The following is a 20,729-nucleotide window of genomic DNA, read 5'->3' as shown; positions in this document are numbered from 1 at the left end:
AAGTGGTCACTGTGTGCGTGTACCCACCCATGGGTAAATGTCTCTTTGGTTCCCCCTAAAGTGCCCGCTAAATCCAGTATTTATTGGGCACCCCTACACCAAGAAATCAGATTTGAAGGGGCAAAGAAGGCTAGCACCAAAGAAGATCCAATGCAAGAGAATGGACCTGCTGCTCAAGAAAAGACACCAAACTGTGCCTGCTGCACCCAGGACCCGAAAATCATCACTGCAGAGGAGCTGGACACTGGACTGACCCCAAGAAACACAGGCTTCACAGATCACCCCAGATCTCCCTTCTGAGTGGAGGCACCACTCCACAACCAAGCAAGAATCAACAAGCCAGTGAGGGTCACTTCACTGACTGGCCAATATCTCTGCAACTGGAAGACACACTGACAACAGCCTGGACGAGACCTAACAAGTGTGCCAAGTAACAAGTGTGCCAATTATGGTGGCACTGCACCCTCCAGTGGCTGAGTTGCGCCAATACTTTGGGTACTAGTCAGCTGATGTCAGACAACCACAAAAACAGGTCCCTCGGATCTGAAAAAGGATCAGAAGAAGCCCCAGTTGAGGAACTTCAGGAACACCCCAGACCCCCACCAGAGCACCCACCTCATCATGCAAGACCCCCGAAGAAGAGTTACCTCCAGCTCCAAAGGATTCCATTGCGCACAGCCTCCCAGACCTCCAACTCGCCCTGCATCTGCCCACCCTGCATCGCAGAACCAGCTGTGTGCCTCGGGTCCCTAACCCCTTACGACCTCGACAGCCAAAGGGGACCCAAAGGCACCACTGTTAAACCTGCAAACCAGCTCCTTTTTCTGGTGGCCCCCTCCAAGTGACCCTGTACCTAGACACTTTCCAGCACTGCTCCCGCTAGAAACGGGAGCTGCCCGAGACTCCCCAGCTGGCATTGTGTGCCCACTAACTTCATCAACCATCCTGTCAAAGAAGAGACTGGTAACTCATCTGTGTCATTTTATATGGATTTTTATAGGTGACCTTCCATTGATTTCTATGGTGCGTAATTACGCACTGAAAGACTAACTTTATTCAAACTTTGAAAAATCATAACTCAAAAAGTACTTAATGTATCGGAACCATTTTGGTCTTAACAATTATATAAAAATCTGAAGTATTTTTATAAATTCTGGTCTCGAGTTATTCATTGAGTGTGTGTGGTACATTATTGATATTTTGAGTACAACAAATGCTTAGTACATCTCCTGGATTAGCCTAACCGCTTGACCAGCTACCACACAAATTGCAGCATTCGGTGGTCTAATTTTTACCTCTGGAAACCAAGGTGTGGTTGCCTGGAACCCCCGCACAGTCTGTATAGTTTTGCACACTACATAGAGGGCCAGCCTCCTACACCAACTGCCAACCACAGCCAGTCATGTTACCAAAGACAGGCTGCAGGCACCAAATAGCTAAGGCAGTAAAATGCCAACTTTCTAAATCTAGCATTATTAGAATTGCAATTTAAAATCTGACTTCACCATAAGTTAGGATTCTACATTGTGATTCCAAAGATACCAATCTTGGAAGAATCATCTCTTCCCATTTGGAAATTCTGCTTATAAAATGCAAAAAGGCAACTCCAATGTTATCTATTGGGTCAGACAGATCTTGCAGTAGAAAAAAATAATTTAAGAGTTTCTCCCTACCAGGACATGTAAAACGTAAAAGTACTTCTCCTGCTTTTTAAATACATTGCACCCTGCCCTCTGGAATGTTCAAGCCCTTTTGGGGTGACATATGTATTACAAATAAAGGTTTGGGCCTGGCAAAAGGTGTGTTTTGCTAGGTTGAAGCTGCAGTTTAAATTGCACAAACCTTTTGCCAGGTCCAAACCTTTATTTTTAATACAGGTCTGGGACATGCTTAAAGGGATGCTTAAAGGGATGCTTAAAGGGATGCTTAAAGGGATGCCAACTGTTGCATGCCCACTAGTAGCATTTAATTTACAGGCCCTAGGCACATGTAGTGCACTTTACTATGGACCTATAAGTAAATTAAATGTGGCAATTGTGAGTAAGCCAATATCACTATGTTTTAGAGAGCCAGCATAAGAACTTTAGCTCTGGTTAGCAGGGGTAAAGTGCACAAAAATTGGGGAGGAAGGCAAAAGGTTGGAAGAGAGACTCCCAAGGCTGATAGGTCTCACAGTGGTCTTGCGTGGATTGGTAGATATCAATCTAGGCTTTGTATCAGCTTTGCGCTACCCTGTGTGGTCCAAGGGCAAAACAAAACTTAGATAAATGCACCCCTAGGTATCTCAAGCTACTTCTATCCAAGTTTCTGTATGAAGAGAAGGGATGCATAATCCTCTAGCTAATTATCTAGTGAGAATTATTAATGAGTGGTATCAAAGCAGTTTGTGTGGCTTTTGTTTAAGGAAAAACAGTTGAGTGCTTTGTCATCTTACATCTGAACCAGGACATAATTACATTAAACATTTGTATGTGTGAATCCAGCCATTGTTATTGCATTTTAGGCCATCTAGTAATCTCTAAAATCTGGGAGAGTCAATCATTTCATTTCATTTAGAGAGATCTAATTTCTTTATGCTAATCCTCAACTGTTTATGTCCACACAAAATACAACTTATTGAACCCTTCAAGTTGTGGAAAAAAGACGTTCAACTGGAATGCGTGGTAATTCTTCAAATAAAAATAAAATTGTGGCAGTTTATTCATTTTTATCAACATAACCCTTCTGATTAATGTAACAGGTAGCCGCTTCTAGTTCTCCTTCAAACCATGCAACTTTTATAGAAATGGAACATAACCCAGATCACAGAGATCTGAATACTTCTTAAAACTCCAAACATTCAAAACAACTAGTTATTTCCTAGGATCTTTGTTAGAGTTCAACTGATGTGAAGGAGGGAGGACTTCCTCTTGTGTAATAAACAATAGTACCTCTGCCTTAGCTGCATTTACTCTAACCCCTTCATATCAGTGAAATCAGATAGCAAAGCTAAGTAATTCATTCCCTACTGGTTTATTATTTAAGACTAAGGCAGAAGATTTAGCATATAGAACAACTATCAACCTTGTAATCTGAGTGGGTAAGCCCATTATTCATAATACCTCATTAAGAATTCCCAACTGATGAGATCAGTGAGATACTCTTGTGCTGTGCGTATATCATTACTTTTATTACAACATAAAAATTGATTGAACCCCTGCATGGAAAATGTAGGTGCCATTGTGGTACTGTTATTGAAAAACATTCTCACAGAGATACAGACCATGAAAATTATTTAACATGACATTGCTAATCATTTAAGGCAAGAGATAAAATTAAGCAATTTACCAATTTGGAAACCAAATAGAGAGAACTGGAGAAGTGGGTCACAGAGAAGACGCAGTAGTTCAAAGTGTAGTATCAGTAGTTTCAAAAGATCTTCAATCACTGAAATCTTAACAGTAAAATCATGAAACCACAAGGGGAGACACAATCTGATATTAATGGGGATCCTTGAATTTAAGGAAAGCCATGTATCAGCCCAATTGTTGATTGTGAAAATCATAAGGTCACATATTCCACTTGGAACTGACAAAGATCTTCATTTATCAGTAACATAAAATTCCCTTTCTGCATCTAAACCTGGTTCCAGGCAGAGAACTGTCTTGGTGAACTCATGGGACTTCAGAAGTAAAAAGAAAATTATAACTAAAGCCCAACAGCTTAAATCTTTCATGCTAGATAACAGCTTAGGTAATGAATATGTCCTGCTAATGTAACCCATATGTCATTTGAGGATTTCAAACGCCGTTGGGAAATTAAACAGTTGGTACCTGAATACAGATCATTAGGAATTCAAGCATGCTAGTCCAAATGATGAAATTGAATGTTCTGACACAATATAAGGATCCCTAGGTAGCTTGTTAACTGTTGCAGCTACAGTTCAGATTGCCATTTCTGGAGTGTGGCTCTGTACATCCATGCTTGCTCTCTGATTTGATCCTTCCACTGGTGTCACCATTCAAGCCTACTGGGTGTAAGAAAAAAATAATGTTATTTCCTTCTGAGTATGCCCATTTCTAAAGTCTCTACTTCTGTCACATTTCCCATGCAAAAACCATAAGGGAAGTGCTGTGGTACGATGCATTACTAGATTTATTATAGCATAAATGTCCAATAGAACTTTATTGGCTAAATATACTATTAGTATGGTATGATTGACATACAACCGTGTTACGAATAATTATCATTTATGTATTCATTATTCGCATCATTTTCCATGTCACAAATAAAATTGTGTATTGTCGAATGTACCCAACACTATCACTGTACCTTAAAAACATCTACAATCCCAAGAATTAAATACAATCTGATGGCAAGCATCAGATTAGGCAGCCAATTAAATATATCCACTATGAGTTAAGTGCAACAATCTCTATATGGTGAAATTGCTTTGTGATGTTAGGGTGATACCCTTTTGTGCAGTGTTTAATGTATGCCGGTGTTTGCCAGAGCTCGGAAACTACCCTTAGTTTTGAACACTGTGCATAATTAGGAGAGTCCACCAGATGGTGGCACAGTGTGACTGCTTTTTAGTAGAGCATATCAGTGGAACATTTAAATATTTAACATATATATTTTTTTTAAATGATAAAACTAGCACTTTCAGGCCATCCTAAATTTTGAGATGACCTACAACAATCCAAAAACACATTAGTTAGAATGTGATCTGCCATTCACTGTCATTTTGAAGTAATGGCAGGAGGTGTGGCTGGTGCCAGCTGCTGTGGACTCAGGTGATATGCCATGAGCCTGGCTACTTGTTTTATTTTATTTATAAATTAATAATGCTCTTGGATATCTTGGCAGGGCAACAGGGGCATATTATACCCCTTTCTAGTGGCATTCACTTACCCAAAGGACACATTTGTCCATCTCATCTTTAAGAGTGAGCTATGGTAAGGGCATATTTAGGTCTTAAACAAAGCCACCTGATGGGTGGTGTTTTTGTACATTTACAAATTTTAAGCACGGGTTGATGTCATCTCTGATTTATATATATACATATATACCATCTAGCACAACCCGGGCCATGTCGGATTTACATAGGAGAGTTCTGCTCCATGAGGGTCTTTTTTGTTTGAGGTAACTTTGACTGATGTGGATACTTTAATTTGGTGTGTTCACGTTAGTGCCTCATCACATGGTTTCCTGCATGTGTTTCTGTCTTATTTCTTTTGCATGATTCACTAGTACTTTGCACTTGTTAAAATTGTTCGGGGTATTTTAGTTGACCTTACTTGTCTTCATCAATTAGGATAACGGATTCTCTTGCTTGATGACCTGTATGGCTTTAGCGGCCCTGTGTAAGAGGAAAGTGTATCTTTATTAGATATTTTTTCATTTCCTGCATTTTCATTTGGTTTAGCTCATAATTTGAGTCTTTTTTTATGATGTTTTCACTATTGGCGTTCAGGAACATTGGGCTGTCATTTCCTATTTCTTCTTTGGGTTTTCTTTATGCTTTGGTGGTATTCACCGAGTATGGATATTTATCACCCTTTGCAGTACCAGAGTATTTTGTTTTTCCACTCAAGTGATGTGTTTGTATACTTTTCAGCCCTGAAGAAGTTTTTGGGATTATTTTCCCATGATGAAACACGTGTTGGCTTGGTTTGTGTTTCAAATTTCCCTGCGAATCTTCAAAGAATGGACATGCTGTGGGATAATTTTTCCTACAATAAACCACGGAAACTTGACCACTTGTTTATGAACTGATTGAAATGCTCGAATTGTGATTATTTGATTACTTTATTGTATTATCGGGGACACATATTTGTTTTTAATTGTAAATCGTTTGAGTGCCTCACGTAGGTATACATTGTTTCTTGTTTACTGGGTAAATAATTTGAGGGATTGGTGTGGTCCCTTGTGAGGGCACCTTAGAACTCATTTGTGGCCTTTTGTCCTTGAGTGCCCTTTTTTTCCCCGTTAATGCACCCCTTTATTGAACACCTGCTGAAATAGTGTTGTGTTCATAAGTCACAAAGGTGGAAGCAGCTTCCTAAGGTCCTTCGGGTTTATGACTTTGGTCAAGTTGTTAAACTCAAGTTACGTCCAGTAGAAGGTGATGAAGAGAGGAAGTCATTTCAAAATAATCTAACACATTTAAGAGATAATGAACAAAGTGCCCAGACGTAACATTCAGAAATTTGAGAGTGCTGACAAAACTCCTGATCAAAGTTTTCATCAGACTTCCATCACTTCAGTTGTGACTTGAATACCTTTTTGGATATCTTGCTCTACAAAGGAAAAGAGCACAGGCTAAACCAGGTTCATGATGTCTGTGGTAGAAAGATGTTAACCCAGCCACTGAAAACAAATTGACTTTTTTTAAAAAAGTCCATCACCTCAGGATTTGTGCGAGTACTCTTCTTTCAAAAATACCTCCTTTTTAACTTTCCTGAGAAGCATTTGGTTCTAAGTAGCATATGGCTTCATGTCCCTGAATTAATTTTTAATGACAGACTTCAATCTTTCCTTTGCTATAAAAAGCATTAGCTAGCCCTTGTCTGCAAAATGAAACCATCAGAAGATGGTTGTGCAAGTAGTCAAGTAGACCTGACTTCAATATGTTAGCATTGTTGAGTTAGTGTTTACTTGGTTCCTGACAAAAGTTGCGTGAAAGTCCAGATGAATTCACATAATTTGTTTATTTGTGCTATTTCCACTGAAACATGGCTCTTTTGATGGTACTCCTGCTATGTTTATTGTTGAGAAAGAATGTCAGTTTTGGACTAGGTGCTGATAAATACGAGTGATTCGGGGCAGTGCTGTAGAGAGTTGATATGTGGAGGAATGTAACATAAATACCTCAGTATCCACTTTCAGGCTCCTCCTACTTATCCTGTCTTTGATGACCATTGGACTACAGCAGTGGTTCTTAACCTGTGGTCCAGGGGCTCCTGGGGGTCCACAAAGCCAACTCAGGGGATCCATGACTGTTTGTTAAGGTAAACAATATTTACAGATAAAGTGTATATAAATAAATAATAACAATATTTACAGATTAATAAAGTGTATATGAATAAAATGTAGAATACAAATTTAAATTTGAGCAGTATAAGTGCATAAAACAGAACATAGTATGGACGATGAGTGTCCTCAATTGAGTTTAGAAAAGCACCAATTTCCGATTTAGATTTTTTTGAATGTGCTTGTGAATTAAATAAAATGCTCTGACATTTGTGTATTTTGTTTGACAAATTCTTCTTTCTGCTTTTTTTTGTGTATAGTTTTGCGTTTCAAATAAATGAAACTGCTTAGACCGTGGTCCCTCGTTTCAAGTCGTGGCTCAGTGAGCGTCCCAGATTCCAGTAGTGATTCAGTGGGGTCCACAGGTACCAGGAATGATTACATGAGGCTTCACAAAAGATAAAAGGTTAAGAACCAGTGGTCTATGATTCCTCACTATGGTCCCTACTCCCCATTCTGTTGAGTGGACTTTTAGGTGGAAATAAGATTCCATGTTAAATGCTGTGCACTGTCACTACTTTTATTCTGCCTTTGATGCTCAGCATCGAAATGTGCAAACGAGTTGAAATTTAAATTGATGTCAGTGAAGGGTTGATGTCTATATTCTGCTACTGGCTGCCACTTCTAGGGGAGGGACGAGGCCACTGTGGAGTCCGATGGCACTAACTACCGGCATGCAAGAGCTATTGCTAGAAAAGTTCCAGTTCTAGTGTGGCCCCTGATGGGAGAATTTACAAAGTAGGGATACTGCAGTTAGACAGAGCATTCACAGGAAACAACATTACCAAAGACAAGTAACCTGCTCTTTTGGTTTGTCAGTGTATTGAGATGAAATCAAACTTCTGCCATTACTGACTATGGCAAAAAGAATAAGTAGAATATATGCAAATTGAGGTTTTCTGGTAGCAAAAGTAAGAAGGTGAATGTATTGGCCAGATGGAAGTGGTCTATGAATTTGGGGCAGGTTGGATTTTTGGAAATGTAAAACACTGAATGAAAGTTAGGCTCAATTGGCATATGGTATAGCACAGTGAGGACAAAGAGAGAATTCTATTGAGGATTCCTCATTATTAGCAGTTATTTGGAGTGGCGAGGTAGATACAAAATGGCATATTTGAATTTAGACTTGCAATGTTGAAGATTATCAATTAGAGCTGCTCTGATGTGTTTTGCACACCACATGCAACAAAACATTTGTGTGCCAAAGCATTCTAGCCATTTGATAGCTTGGGCCTATACTGATGATGGGTCTTGGAGCCAATCAGGGCTCCTTTGCACTAGAAAAGAGCTCTTGTTAACTGCGGTGTTTTAGCAACATGGGAGAGTAGTCTCATAGATACCTTGGAATACAGTTACTTTTGAGTCAGTGAAAGCAGAGAGGGGATATGAACCTAGTACAACTTGGATTACCAGAAATTGTGCGCTAATTTTTTTACAATAGGTCACTTTAAGCACTTTTCACAAAGCTGTTTTGGACTTCAGATATTCAAAATGCAATTTTCAAATGTCTGGCCAAAGCTTTCCTCCTACTCCTCACTTATCATTTCTATATTGAGAGCATTGTCCTGGTGGGGAAATCACCGCACTCTGAAGTGTAGATTTTACTAATGTGTGAAGGACAAAGTGGAGTGGTGGGAAAATGAGAATAATTTCTCATGAATGAGGGTTAGGGAAATTAAGTAAGGACCGAAATACCAATAGAAAAACACACCCAACCTCTGCTACTGCAGCACACTCCCACAGAAATCATCAGAGCGAGAAACAAATGTAAAACACATTAAAATAAATTACATTTTAAAATACATATATATTTTAATATTTTCAATGCTAGAATATTTTTTTAAATAAATAAGTATTTTCTAATTTAAACTGTTTAATTTTATCAAAATGTATTTCAATGTAATTTAATTTGAATCAATTTACAATTAATTGAAAATATTACTAAGAGAAAACATAACTTGTAATCAAGCATGTAATAGATTTATTACATCTATTACTACACGTTTTGTGAAATTTAATATTGTAATAATGTAATTTATGTTCAGAAATTAATTTAAATAAAAAAATATTAATTTAAACTTTAAATTAAAAATACAATTAAAAAGAATGTTAAGCTATTGAGCGGATGTCATGTTAGTGTGATACTGCTAGGTGAAGATGAGTTAATGAAGGGTGTTTTTATATGTTTGTATTTAATTATTACATTCTATTCTTTTCAGTTTACTTTATTAATTTTCCCTAATAGAATACAGATTGGGATGTCTTACCTGGTGGCAGGCTTTTATACAAACAGCCTGAAAGTTACTAATAGTAAATTTATGATCATAAAAATGTGTATAGGAGTCTCGACCTCTTCACTTGAGGGAGTGGAGACTCTTAAGTCTGACTCTAGAAGGGCTTCTTGACGCCGAAAGGCGAATTCCATTAATGAGAAAATCTCGTCCTCGGAGTATGTAAGGATCGCCACGTGTGCAGATTTCCACGTCTGTACCTTTTTTAATACAGCCTTCCGAATTCCACAAAGCTTCTCACAGAACTAGGTGCGCCCCTTCTACACCTAGTGCCTCCCAGAAAAGTAGTTTTAGCAATAACATTCTTGCGTGCAGAACATGTTAGAAGGAAATCTGTTAGTAAAATAAGACAGATCAATTTGACAAAGTAATATAGGTTTAATCGATTTTCAGCTGGGAACGACAGGCAGTCTCAACATAGAGGCCATGACTGAAGTTCAAAGTTGTACTTCACAGGCAGTGGTATTAATTCTGTAAAAACCACAAAAAACTATGGTCACAAGTTCAGCATTGACGTAAGCAAGAACAAGCAGTACAGATAAGATAATAGGGGAGAGGTACCTCTCGAAAAGAGCATGTGCACGATTATTGGTCGCCTCATGGGTGGGTAAGTAACATTGACGTCATTCAACACCTCTATCTTTCTGCATAACAAGTGATTATGGCCCTTATTACAACCCTGGCAGTTAATCCCGCTTACCGCTGTGCAGAAGACCGCTAACATACCGCTGCTGCCGTGGAATTCCGCTACAGGTATTACGACCCACAGACCAAAATCCACCACAATACAGACACCCACACAAGTCCGCCACACCAAAGGTCAGTGATAAACCGGCGATAACAAAACGGACACCGTCACGCCAACAGGAATATGCCCACAATATCACGACCCACGAATCAACGCGGCGGTCCTTCAACCGCAGTAATACATTGTTGGTACACACCGCCACGCTCAAAATACACACACATATACAAAACACAACCACATTGGACAATTCAAAATACACACACCTGATACACATACACACACCACACCCACACACCCAATCCAATATAAAGCACACACCCACATCACCCACAAACCCTTACTACCAGAATTTTGAATCATGCCAGAGACAGACACTACCTAAAACAACACCAGCATCCACAGACACACAACACCATCACTTACACAACATCCACGCACCTCAAACAACACACACTAACAAACCCCCTCACACATCACAACAGACACCACCTCACACATCACCCACACCACATCATGGCACCTCAATGACACCCCAGGTTTTCTGAGGAGGAGCTCAGGGTCATAGTGGAGGAAATCTTCCGGGTAGAGCCACAGCTATTCGGATCACCGGTGCAGCAGACCTCCATTGCAAGGAAGATGGAGCTATGGCGCAGAATTGTCGACAAATTCAACGCAGTGGGACAGCATCCAAGAACTAGGGAGGACACCAGAAAGAGGTGGAATGACCTACTGGGAAAGGTGCGTTCCGTGGTCTCCAGACACCAGATTGCTGTACAGAGGACTGGACCCCAACCTCCTCCCCCACAACTAACAAGAAGGGAGGAGCAAGTCTTGGCGATTCTGCATCCTGAGGGCCTCGCAGGAGTAGCAGGAGAACTGGACGCTGGTAAGGCAAATCTTTACTACCTTATCCCCCCCACCCCACCTGCATGCCATCACATACTCCCACCCTTACCCTCACACCCATCACCCCAACAACCCACAGATACCCCAACAACACAACCCACACATCCCAAAACCAAGCCCTGCATGTGACACCAATGCATGGACACCCATCACCCAAGCATGTCCACTACAGAGACTCAATCATGCCCCAAAATCACCAATCACACAAGGACCAAGCCAATAATGCAAGCACTGGAGTAGAGGTCAACCACCCATTGCACACGATGGCACACACAGATACAATAATTATGGATTTACTCCCCAACAGGACCCATACCCAACGTCACCGGACAGGAGGTGCCAGACATATCCAGTCCCCCCACCGAAGAGGCCCACAGTGATGACAGCAGCTCTGCACAACTGGATCAAGATGACCAGCCCAGCACATCTGGGACCTCGGGACAGTCGGTTCCCCTGACACTGTCACAAGCCACCACAGAGCCTCCCCCCTCAGGAAACACCAGCACAGCACACACCCAGCGGGCCCATCCCTCTGTCCCCAGGATACGTCAATCAGCAGTGTGTCCACCACTACAGGGAACCCAGACAAACCCACCAACTTAAGAAAATCAGGGACCTGGGGGCAGTGGCAGTGGGCACACGGTTCAGGGGACAGAGGCACAAGATAACAGGGAAACTGGGAGGACTGCTGTGTGACAGGGGAAGGACAGGCCCAGGGAACCCACTCTCCACGAGGCACTCTCCAACATCATGGGAGATTACCATCATTCCCAGGAGACGATGGCAATGGTACTGGCCAAGTTTCAGGAGACCCAGCGGCTGCAGGAGGAACACTACCTGAGGATCAGGGAGGACTTGAAGTCCATTAACACCACCCTGGTCACCATTGCAGGGGTGCTGGCAGACCTGGCCAACACCAGGAGGGATAGAGTGGCACAACAAGGGACCCCTGACACTAGCCTGGACGATGAACAGCCCTCCACCTCCGCCGGCGCTAGTGGACAGGAGGCACCACCACAGGAACAAAAGGACACCAGCACCCCACCCCCTGCAGATGGAGAACCACCCCACAAACAGTTCCTGAGATCCTGGAACAAGACAGAGAACAGTGCCAAGACCCCAGCCAGGAAATGAGACCCCCACCGGAATGTCACCCTTCTGTCCCATTATGTCACCCTGTCCATCCTTAAACTGCCATTGCTCCACTTCCTATGCCCCTTTGGACAATGGACCTGTGAAACAAATAGATTGGACTCTGCCATGGACATTCCTCCTCCATCCCCCCAGCCCATTTTAGAACCCCCTCCACTTAGTATCACAGTAATAAACACACCTTAATCACAACACAATCTGGAGTCAGTCTGTGCTTTCACAAATGTGTAATTGCAATAACTATGAAATATAGCAATCTCAATTTACTTGTTCACATACCAATGTAACACAGCTGTAGGCCAGCAGTAAACATAGCAGAGGGCACGTAGAGGGACCCAAATCTGTGAAATGGAAAGTCAAAGTGACAAGTCAGGGTCCATACACTGAGTGAAAATGACAGACTTATGCTAGCTCAAACAACAGTATGACATGTGGGAAGCAGGTACATCTTCTTACCTGTGTCTCAATGGAAGTATTGCATGATGATGTTGTTTCGGTTGTCGATATCCTCTTCTTCTGCCTCCTCTTCTTCACTGTCCAGAGGCTCCACAGCTGCCACAAGACCAACATCTGGCCCATCCTCCTGCAGAAAAGGCACCTGGCGTCGCAAAGCCAGGTTGTGCAGCATACAGCAGGCCACGATTATCTGGCACACCTTCTTTGGTGAGTAGTATAGTGAGCAACCTGTCAGAGGGAGGCACCGGAATCTGGCCTTCAGGAGGCCAAAGGTGCATTCGATCACCCTCCTAGTTCACCCATGTGCCTCATTGTAGCGTTCCTCTGCCCTTGTCCTGGGATTCCCCACTGGGGTCAGTAGCCATGACGGGTTGGGGTAACCAGAGTCACCTGCAAATGTCGAGGGACAACTGTTAGACACACACTAACCCTTATGAAAGTCACCTTTCACTGTGGGCAAATCCTCCACCTGAGGGAAAATGATGTATCTGCGCATGTGTTTCAGCAGGGCAGACAACACGCTGGACAACACGTTAGAGAACATTGGCTGGGACATCCCTGATGCCATGGCCACTGTTGTTTGAAAAGACCCACTGTCTAGGAAATGGAGTACAGACAGGACCTGCACTAGAGGGGGGATTCATGTGGGATAGCGGATAGCTGACATCAGGTCCGGCTCCAACTGGGCACACAGTTCCTGGATTGTTGCATGATCAAGTCTGTATGTGACCAGGATGTGTCTCTCTTCCATTGTCGACAGGACCACAAGGGGTCTGTACACCGGAGGATGCCGCCATCTCATCACCTGCCGCAGCGGACGTGCCCTATAGAGGAGAACAGCGAGCAGAGAGTCATCCAACACTGAGGTATCACAATGTCTTATTTTCAGAAACGTTATTAATCTGCAATGTGCCGGTATCTGTCTATATTCCCGGCCTAGATAGGTGTGACGCAGTTAACATCCATCCCATGTGGCCTCAACAAATGGCGGCTGCCTGACCTGTAAGGTGGGACAAGGGGATATGAGATAACTGCGCTGGCGTTGTACACCATTGCGGTGGGTGGTCAAAGACTGCGGCGCAATTCTGCATTGGTTAACATTGGGCCCTATGGGTCCCAGTAGACATTGACAATGTATGCCGGTGGTGACGGTGCGCACTGCCGTGGACGTGACCGCCATCTGTCTGTTCACTCACTTGATACCTGACCTTCAACAGGAGAGGACCTACACTGCAAGTGCTGCTGTGACCTCAGTCTGGAAGCGCAATGGCTCATGTGTCTGGGGAAAGGGCCCCTGCCTTCTCTTCGGAGGAGTTGGAGAAACTAGTGGATGGGGTCCTACCCCAGTACACCCAACTGTACAGTCCTCCAGACAAACAGGTGAGTACACTGTGAGAATGCTGCAAGGGCAATGGCTGTTTTGAGTGGTCTGGATGGAAGATACATGGGGGGGCTGAGGCCTGCATGTGCAGATGGGGAGTGTATGTGCGTCAGGACAAGGGTGGGAACTGGGGGGCAATGAGTATGACGGTCCAGACGGGTAAGTAATTTCCTTTCCCGCTATACCATTCCTCCAGGTCAGCGCCCACCAGAAGAAGAGTATTTGGCGTGCCATCGCCAAGGACGTCCGGACCCTGAGGGTCTACCACAGAGGGAGCACCCACTGCCGTAAGAAATGGGAGGACCTGCGCCACTGTAGCAAGAAGACGGTGGTGGCCCAGCTGCGGAGGTGTGCCCGTCGCACCATGACCCCCCTGATGTTCCGGATCCTGGCGGTGGCCTATCCGGAGTTGGATGGGCGCTTGAGGGCATCACAGCAGCCACAAGGGCGGTGAGTACACTCTCATTCAGCTGAATCTGCGTGCATAACGAGGTGTCTGGGTGGGGGAGGTGGTCAGTGGGTTCCCCCAGGTCAGGGCGAACTTGGTAGGCAAGGTCCCTTGTGAGGCAGGCTATGTGGAACCCCAACCCCACCAGTGGTAAGAGCAATCTACACCTAGTCAGGCTCCTGTGACTTCCAGGTGTCCAGCAATTGGTCTTAGGCCTCGTACCCCATGTTCAGCTGAAATTTCTAGGAACTGTTAGTGCATGGCGTAGTGCAGAGGGCTGCTCCCTGTGTGTTGTGTCCACCAACGGTAGTGGCGTTGCATGCACTGAACATGTCTTTCTTCTGCCTTCACCCCCCTTTTTGTGGTCTCCCTTTTCTTGTGTGTAATAGCATCATCAGGTGGAGAAGCACTGGCACCGGAGCAGGAGGGAGATGCAACCCACTTTGCCCTGGAGGGCGAAACAACGGAGTCTGAAGCCACCAGTGGGATGGAGGCCGACGGGAGCTCCACTACCGAAACAAGAGCAGACAGCAGTGACAGCGACTCCCCCTCTGATGGGAGCTCCCTTGCGGTGGGGGGTACCTCTGTGCCCACCGCATCAACAGGTACAGCCGCCACCCCCCCTACCAGTACCGCCCTCCCAGCAGCCCCTCAGCGTGTGTCCTGTGCCTGCTCACCCAGGAGGGTGGACATCTCCTTCGCCCCAGGCACCTCAGGCCCTGCCCCAGTTAGCCCTGCTGCCCCCAGTGAGGAGGCTATTGACCTCCTGAGATCCCTCACTGTTGGGCAATCTACCATTGTGAATACCATCCAGGGTGTAGTAAGGCATTTGCAACAAACAAATGCATACCTGGAGGGCATTCATTTTGGGCAGACAGCCCAACAGAGAGCATTTCAGGTTCTGGCCTCAGCACTAATGGCAGCCATTGTCCCTGTGTCCAGCCTCCCCCCTCCAACTTCCTCCACCCAGACCCAACCCCCTGTACCTCAGCCTATCCCAAGCGCACCATCTGACCAGCATGCACACTCATCAACGCACAAGAGTGGACATGGCAAACATAAGCACCACACATCCCACAGGCACTCACACAAGCACCATCCCCATGCAGACACAGCAACATCCACTGCCTCCACTGTGTACCCCTCCTCCACGTCTTCCTCCTCCCTCCCTGTCTCGTCTCCACTCACACATGCATGCACTACATCCTCAGCCACTGCCTCCATCACCAGCACGCCCATCACCACATACCGCTCATGTGCACTCACCACCCCAGTACCATCCCCAGTGTCCTCTCCCAGTGTGTCAGTGAGCCCTCCTCCAAGTACACAAACACATGCACACACCCACCCAACAGCCATCCACCTCACAACAGTCTCCAGCCCATGCCCCTTCACTCAAATTCAGCAGACATACACCTCCTACAACCACTACCTCTACCTCCACTCCCAAACCCCCTCCATCTTCCCGTCCCAGTGTGTCTAAAAAACTCTTACTGGCTAACATTGACCTCTTCCCTACAACCCCCCCGGTCCTTCCCCTAGGGCCACGCCTTCCAGGTCCCAGCCCAGCACCTCAGCCACCAAATCCTAAGGCACAGTTTTGCCAGCAACTGCGGGGTCATGGAGTGTGCCATCCATCAGGGCTGCCAGTGTGCCACGTAGCGAGGGCAAGGACATTCCGCCACCTGCCAGGGTGAAAAAGTTGCCCACATCCCAGAGGGAGAAGCCGAAAGTACCAGCCACCAAGGGTTCAGCAAAAACCAAAGCGGATAGTGGCAAGACAACTGCGGCACCATCAAAGCTGGGGAAGGGCCAAAAGCTGAAGAGCAGGTCAGGAGAGGGCATGGTGGCACAGACTGAGGGACCAGTGTCACACTTTCTGTCCACGACCACGCTAACCTGTGCAGTGGCGAACACCGCTAGCTGCCCCCCACCACAACCACCACCTGCACCGCCACCTGCACCGCCCCCGGCATGTCTACAGCCTCAGCGACAGTCCCCAGCCTCTTCCCCAGTGGGCAGCCATCCAAGGCTGCAGGAAATGGCCTGCTGTGTCCCTTTGCAGGTGCTGACCCATGCACCGCCGCCAGCACTGCCGCAACAGACACCGCCGCAAGCACGGCCGCGACAGACACCGCCACAAGCACGGCCACCTGCACCGCCCTGGCACATCTCCAGCCTTAGCGACAGTCCCCAGCCTCTTCCCCAGTGGGCAGCCATCCGAGGCTGCAGGAAACGTCCTGCTAAGTCCCTCTGCAGGTGCTGACCCATGCACTGCCGGCAGCAACGCCGCCAGTACCGCTGCAAGCACCGCCGCAAGCACTTCCGCAACAGACACCGCCACAAGCACCGCCACTGGCACTGTGGCGTCCTCGGACACAGGCACCACCGCTGACATGGCTACCATCCCCAGTGGTCAGTCGTCTGAGGCTGGAGGAGAGTTCCTGGACCCTGGGCAGCTTCCATGAGGCATTTCTTCCATCATTGTTTACACCTGCAGGTGGAAGGCAGTGTGGGGTAAGTGGCTGCCTCCATGGCGTATCATGCTACCTGAACCTCGCAAGTCTTGTGGCACGCACACCCAGGTGAGGGAATTGTACCGGCCATACTTCATGTGGAGCACTCTGGGCACCAGGCCCCCTCCAGAATCAGTGGAGAGATACATCCACTACCTCAGTCCTTGGCAGGATGAAGCACTCTGGGCACCAGCCCCCCTCCAGAACCAGTGGAGAATGACATCCACTACCTCAGTCCTTGGCAGGATGAAGCACTCTGGGCACCAGGCCCCCTCCCGAACAAGTGGAGAGATACATCCACTACCTCAGTCCTTGGCAGGATGAAGAAATCTGGGCACCAGCCCCCCTCCAAAACCAGTGGAGAATGACATCCACTACCTCTGTCCTTGGCAGGATGAAGCATTCTGAGCACCAGGCCCCCTCCAGAACCAGTGGAGAATCAAATCCACTACCTCAGTCCTTGGCAGGATAAATCACTCTGGGCACCAGGCCCCCTCCAGAACCAGTGGAGAGATACATCCACTACCTCAGTCCTTGGCAGGATGAAGTTCTCTGGGCACCAGGCACCCTCCAGAACCAGTGGAGAAAGGCATCCACTTGAGAGACTGTGGCTTTGCACTCCCCAGGATGAAGCACTGGGCAACCCACCCACTGGAGAGACTTGAGAGAATGTGGCTTTGCACTCCCCAGGATAAAGCAGTGGGTAAACCACCCACTGGAGAGACTTGAGAGACTGTGGCTTTGCAGTCCCCAGGATAAAGCAGTGGGCAAACCACCCACTGGAGAGACTTGAGAAACTGTGGCTTTGTACTCCCCAGGATACATCAATGGGCATGGAGCCCCCTCGTGCAGCAATGGCGTTGTGCGTTCATCAGGCTGAGGTTCCACCCCTCCTCCTTCCCCTGAGGTGCCTGTATTTTTTCGATCTGATGCCCCAGCAGTGCTCTCTCCGTTTCCATTCAGGTATCATGTGTGGGCCTCGCCCATGCATTTTGGGCCCAGTGGTCCACGGACAATGATTAGTACACTATCTGGACTTGTGCAGTTGGTGTACATATTTGTATATACTGAATTTTGACTTTGGAATAATGGCTTTTTCTTGAGTACACAATCATTTCCTTTTTTCCTTGTGTTCTTCCAGGGGGTGGAGGGTGTATATGTAATGTTGCTGCATGTATTTGTGTGTCTGTTGATGTGTGTGAGGGTGGGGGTGTTGCGTGTGTGTGTCACTCTCTTTCCTCCCCCCTCCTCTGTGTTGTAGGTGCAGTACTCACTGTGGTCGCCGCCGCCACCGTTGGAACTCCTGGTAGAAGAGGAGGTAAACTAACATGGGCAATACGTGTAGTTCGGGCTCCATGGCGTCCTGGTTCCTCATTGGGTGTCGAGAGGTGAGTGTTTTCCCTTCTGTGTACTGTTTCCGCCGTGCTTTGGATAGTGTTGGTTCCACCCCGGAAAAGGTGGCGGATAGTCCTCTTGTAATAGGGTGGGCGGTACTTTGTCTCCCGCCTGTCTGTTGGCGGTGACCGCCGCGCTGTTTGTTTCTACTTCCGTGGCGGTCAGAGTGTTAAAGTGGCTGTCTTTGTTGGCGGTGTCCGCCACGATCGTAATCCCATTTTTTTTGTTTGCTGGCCTGTTTGCGTTATTACCGCCGCTTTAACACCGACCGCCAGGGTTGTAATGAGGGCCTATATGTTACATGATGCTCACAGTGGCCCTGCCTTGTGCAAATGCTTATCTGATCCTTACACAGTTCCCCTCACCAAATTATGAATGACTTGTGGTTTTTAGGACCCTTGCGCTAAGGCAGGATACACCCTTTTGTTCCACTCTGTACGTGCTAAGTGAAGATTTTGAAAGAGACAGTTGGTGCAGGTTTAAAGAAAAACTCTCATTCTAATGTGGCTTGGGCGTCTTGTGTGTTTCAGCACAGCTAACTTAACAATGCAGCATGTGTATAAGTTTCCTAAGTAATAAGTGTTTGTTTGTCCTAAATATGACCTGCCTTTTCTATTGAACCCACAGTCTGTCTTTTTTAGCATGTTATGTATTAAGCCTTTCACTACTTACATTGGTTTACAACTATCTCTAGCCTAAAATGTTTGTATTGGGGTTTGGGAGCTTATGTTTGTATGTATGTGATGTATATGATGTGTTCCTATTCTTCCAACATCAAACCCCTGCCCATTTTTCCCTTAAGAAATGCATGCATTTTGGGACGGTCTGTATTCCGCCTTGTAAAAGGCGACTTTTTGCTCAGTGGCGTAATAAATGCCCCCCAGACCCAAAGCTCTAGTGCACTGTACACAGGCGGCAGGCCACTGACTGGGTCCAGGGGGAGGAGGCCCCCTCAAAGGACTTTTCAGCCCCCCCCCCTCAAATTTTGTTAAGCCACCGGTTCTGCTTGCTGCTGTTGTCAATGCTGCAAGGGTCTACATGTGATTGGCTTGTGAGGATGACTAATTTAGTTGGCCTAACACGGTTATGCTCTGTTTTATTGGCCGTCACAGTGCTGCAATTCGCATAGCATTTTGTTTGTGTGTTGTTTACTTTTCTAAGATGTTTTTGGCTCGAGCGATTGTTTTGTCCTTTACTTGTTAATCGCAGCCAGGTGTTTGTTTGTTCCCTTCGTACTTCTCTCTTTTTGTATCACTGAAGAGCTCGCACTTATGCGCATCATGCCAATTGCAAAATCACACTTTCGTGTACTGTCAATCTGTACATGGGGCAATTTGTCTCATTATCACATCAGTAAATGCGAAAATCTCGTTTAAGGCACTTTTTTTTGCAGTGCCGTCTCCCTTAAAGTTGCTTTTTTTCTGGTTCATGAAAACTCCTAGTTACCTTCTTTTACATATTCCAGCATGTTTTTAACTTTGTCATGTGCCCTCAGTCTTTTAGTACATATTCTGTGTCCTTAAAGTACCGGATGAGAAATCCTTTTCGGTGTGTAATTTCTACAGTTTCAGAAGTGGTATGCATTTCTTTATTTATTTGACCGGGAGAGAGGACATCAAATTAAGGATTAGTGCCCGAAGGAGCAGGCTCTTCCACTAGATAATTGCATGCCGTCTCAGTAATCTAACAGTGGTGTCACAAACTATCAGAGAGTAGATATATATTTTCTATTAAGCAGGGAATAAAATGTTCCCATAGAAGTTGCCACCAGCACACAGTGTCAAGTGAAGCTGAAACCTCTCAAAAGGCAACTTGAAACGACATGAGGTGGCAAGCCAGAACGTTTTAACACATTCTTGTCATAAACATAACAGAAAAGACAAAATGAATCCAAAAAGTTGTGTAATGCAAATTACAATTGAAAATCAATGTAAATTGTAAGTAAGTATGTGATTATTTATTCTGAAGGAGAACTATCCCAGCTTTCTGATTACTCTGGGGCAGGGCTCTGCAAAGTCGGTCCTGGAGAGCCAGGTCCATGCCAGGTTTTTAGCATATCCACATTTAGAATAAAAATGTTTCAGAAATCTACATTTTTCTAAATGTGGATATGCTACAAATCTGGCATGGATCGGGCTCTCCAGGACCGACTTTGCAGAACCCTCCTCTGGGGTATTTAAACTGAACGCCGCATTTCCAGGTGTCAGTAAAGACTGCCTGGGTTTGTGCTCTTCACGTCAAATGGGGCATTGGCTCAGTTCTGAAGGCAGGGGTGCCAAGAGGTTTCACATTATGGAAACATGGAACACTACAACGTGTTACAATACCTGTAGCTACAGAACTCCTTGCACCACAGCTGATTAAAGGAGTTAAATATGTTTCCAAAATAGCAACAGTGACATAAGAGATAAAGGGGCATATT

This window comes from Pleurodeles waltl, chromosome 10 (genome assembly GCF_031143425.1).
Source record: "Pleurodeles waltl isolate 20211129_DDA chromosome 10, aPleWal1.hap1.20221129, whole genome shotgun sequence".
NCBI classification, from domain to species: domain Eukaryota; kingdom Metazoa; phylum Chordata; class Amphibia; order Caudata; family Salamandridae; genus Pleurodeles; species Pleurodeles waltl.
Note: the sequence above shows the minus strand (reverse complement) of the source record.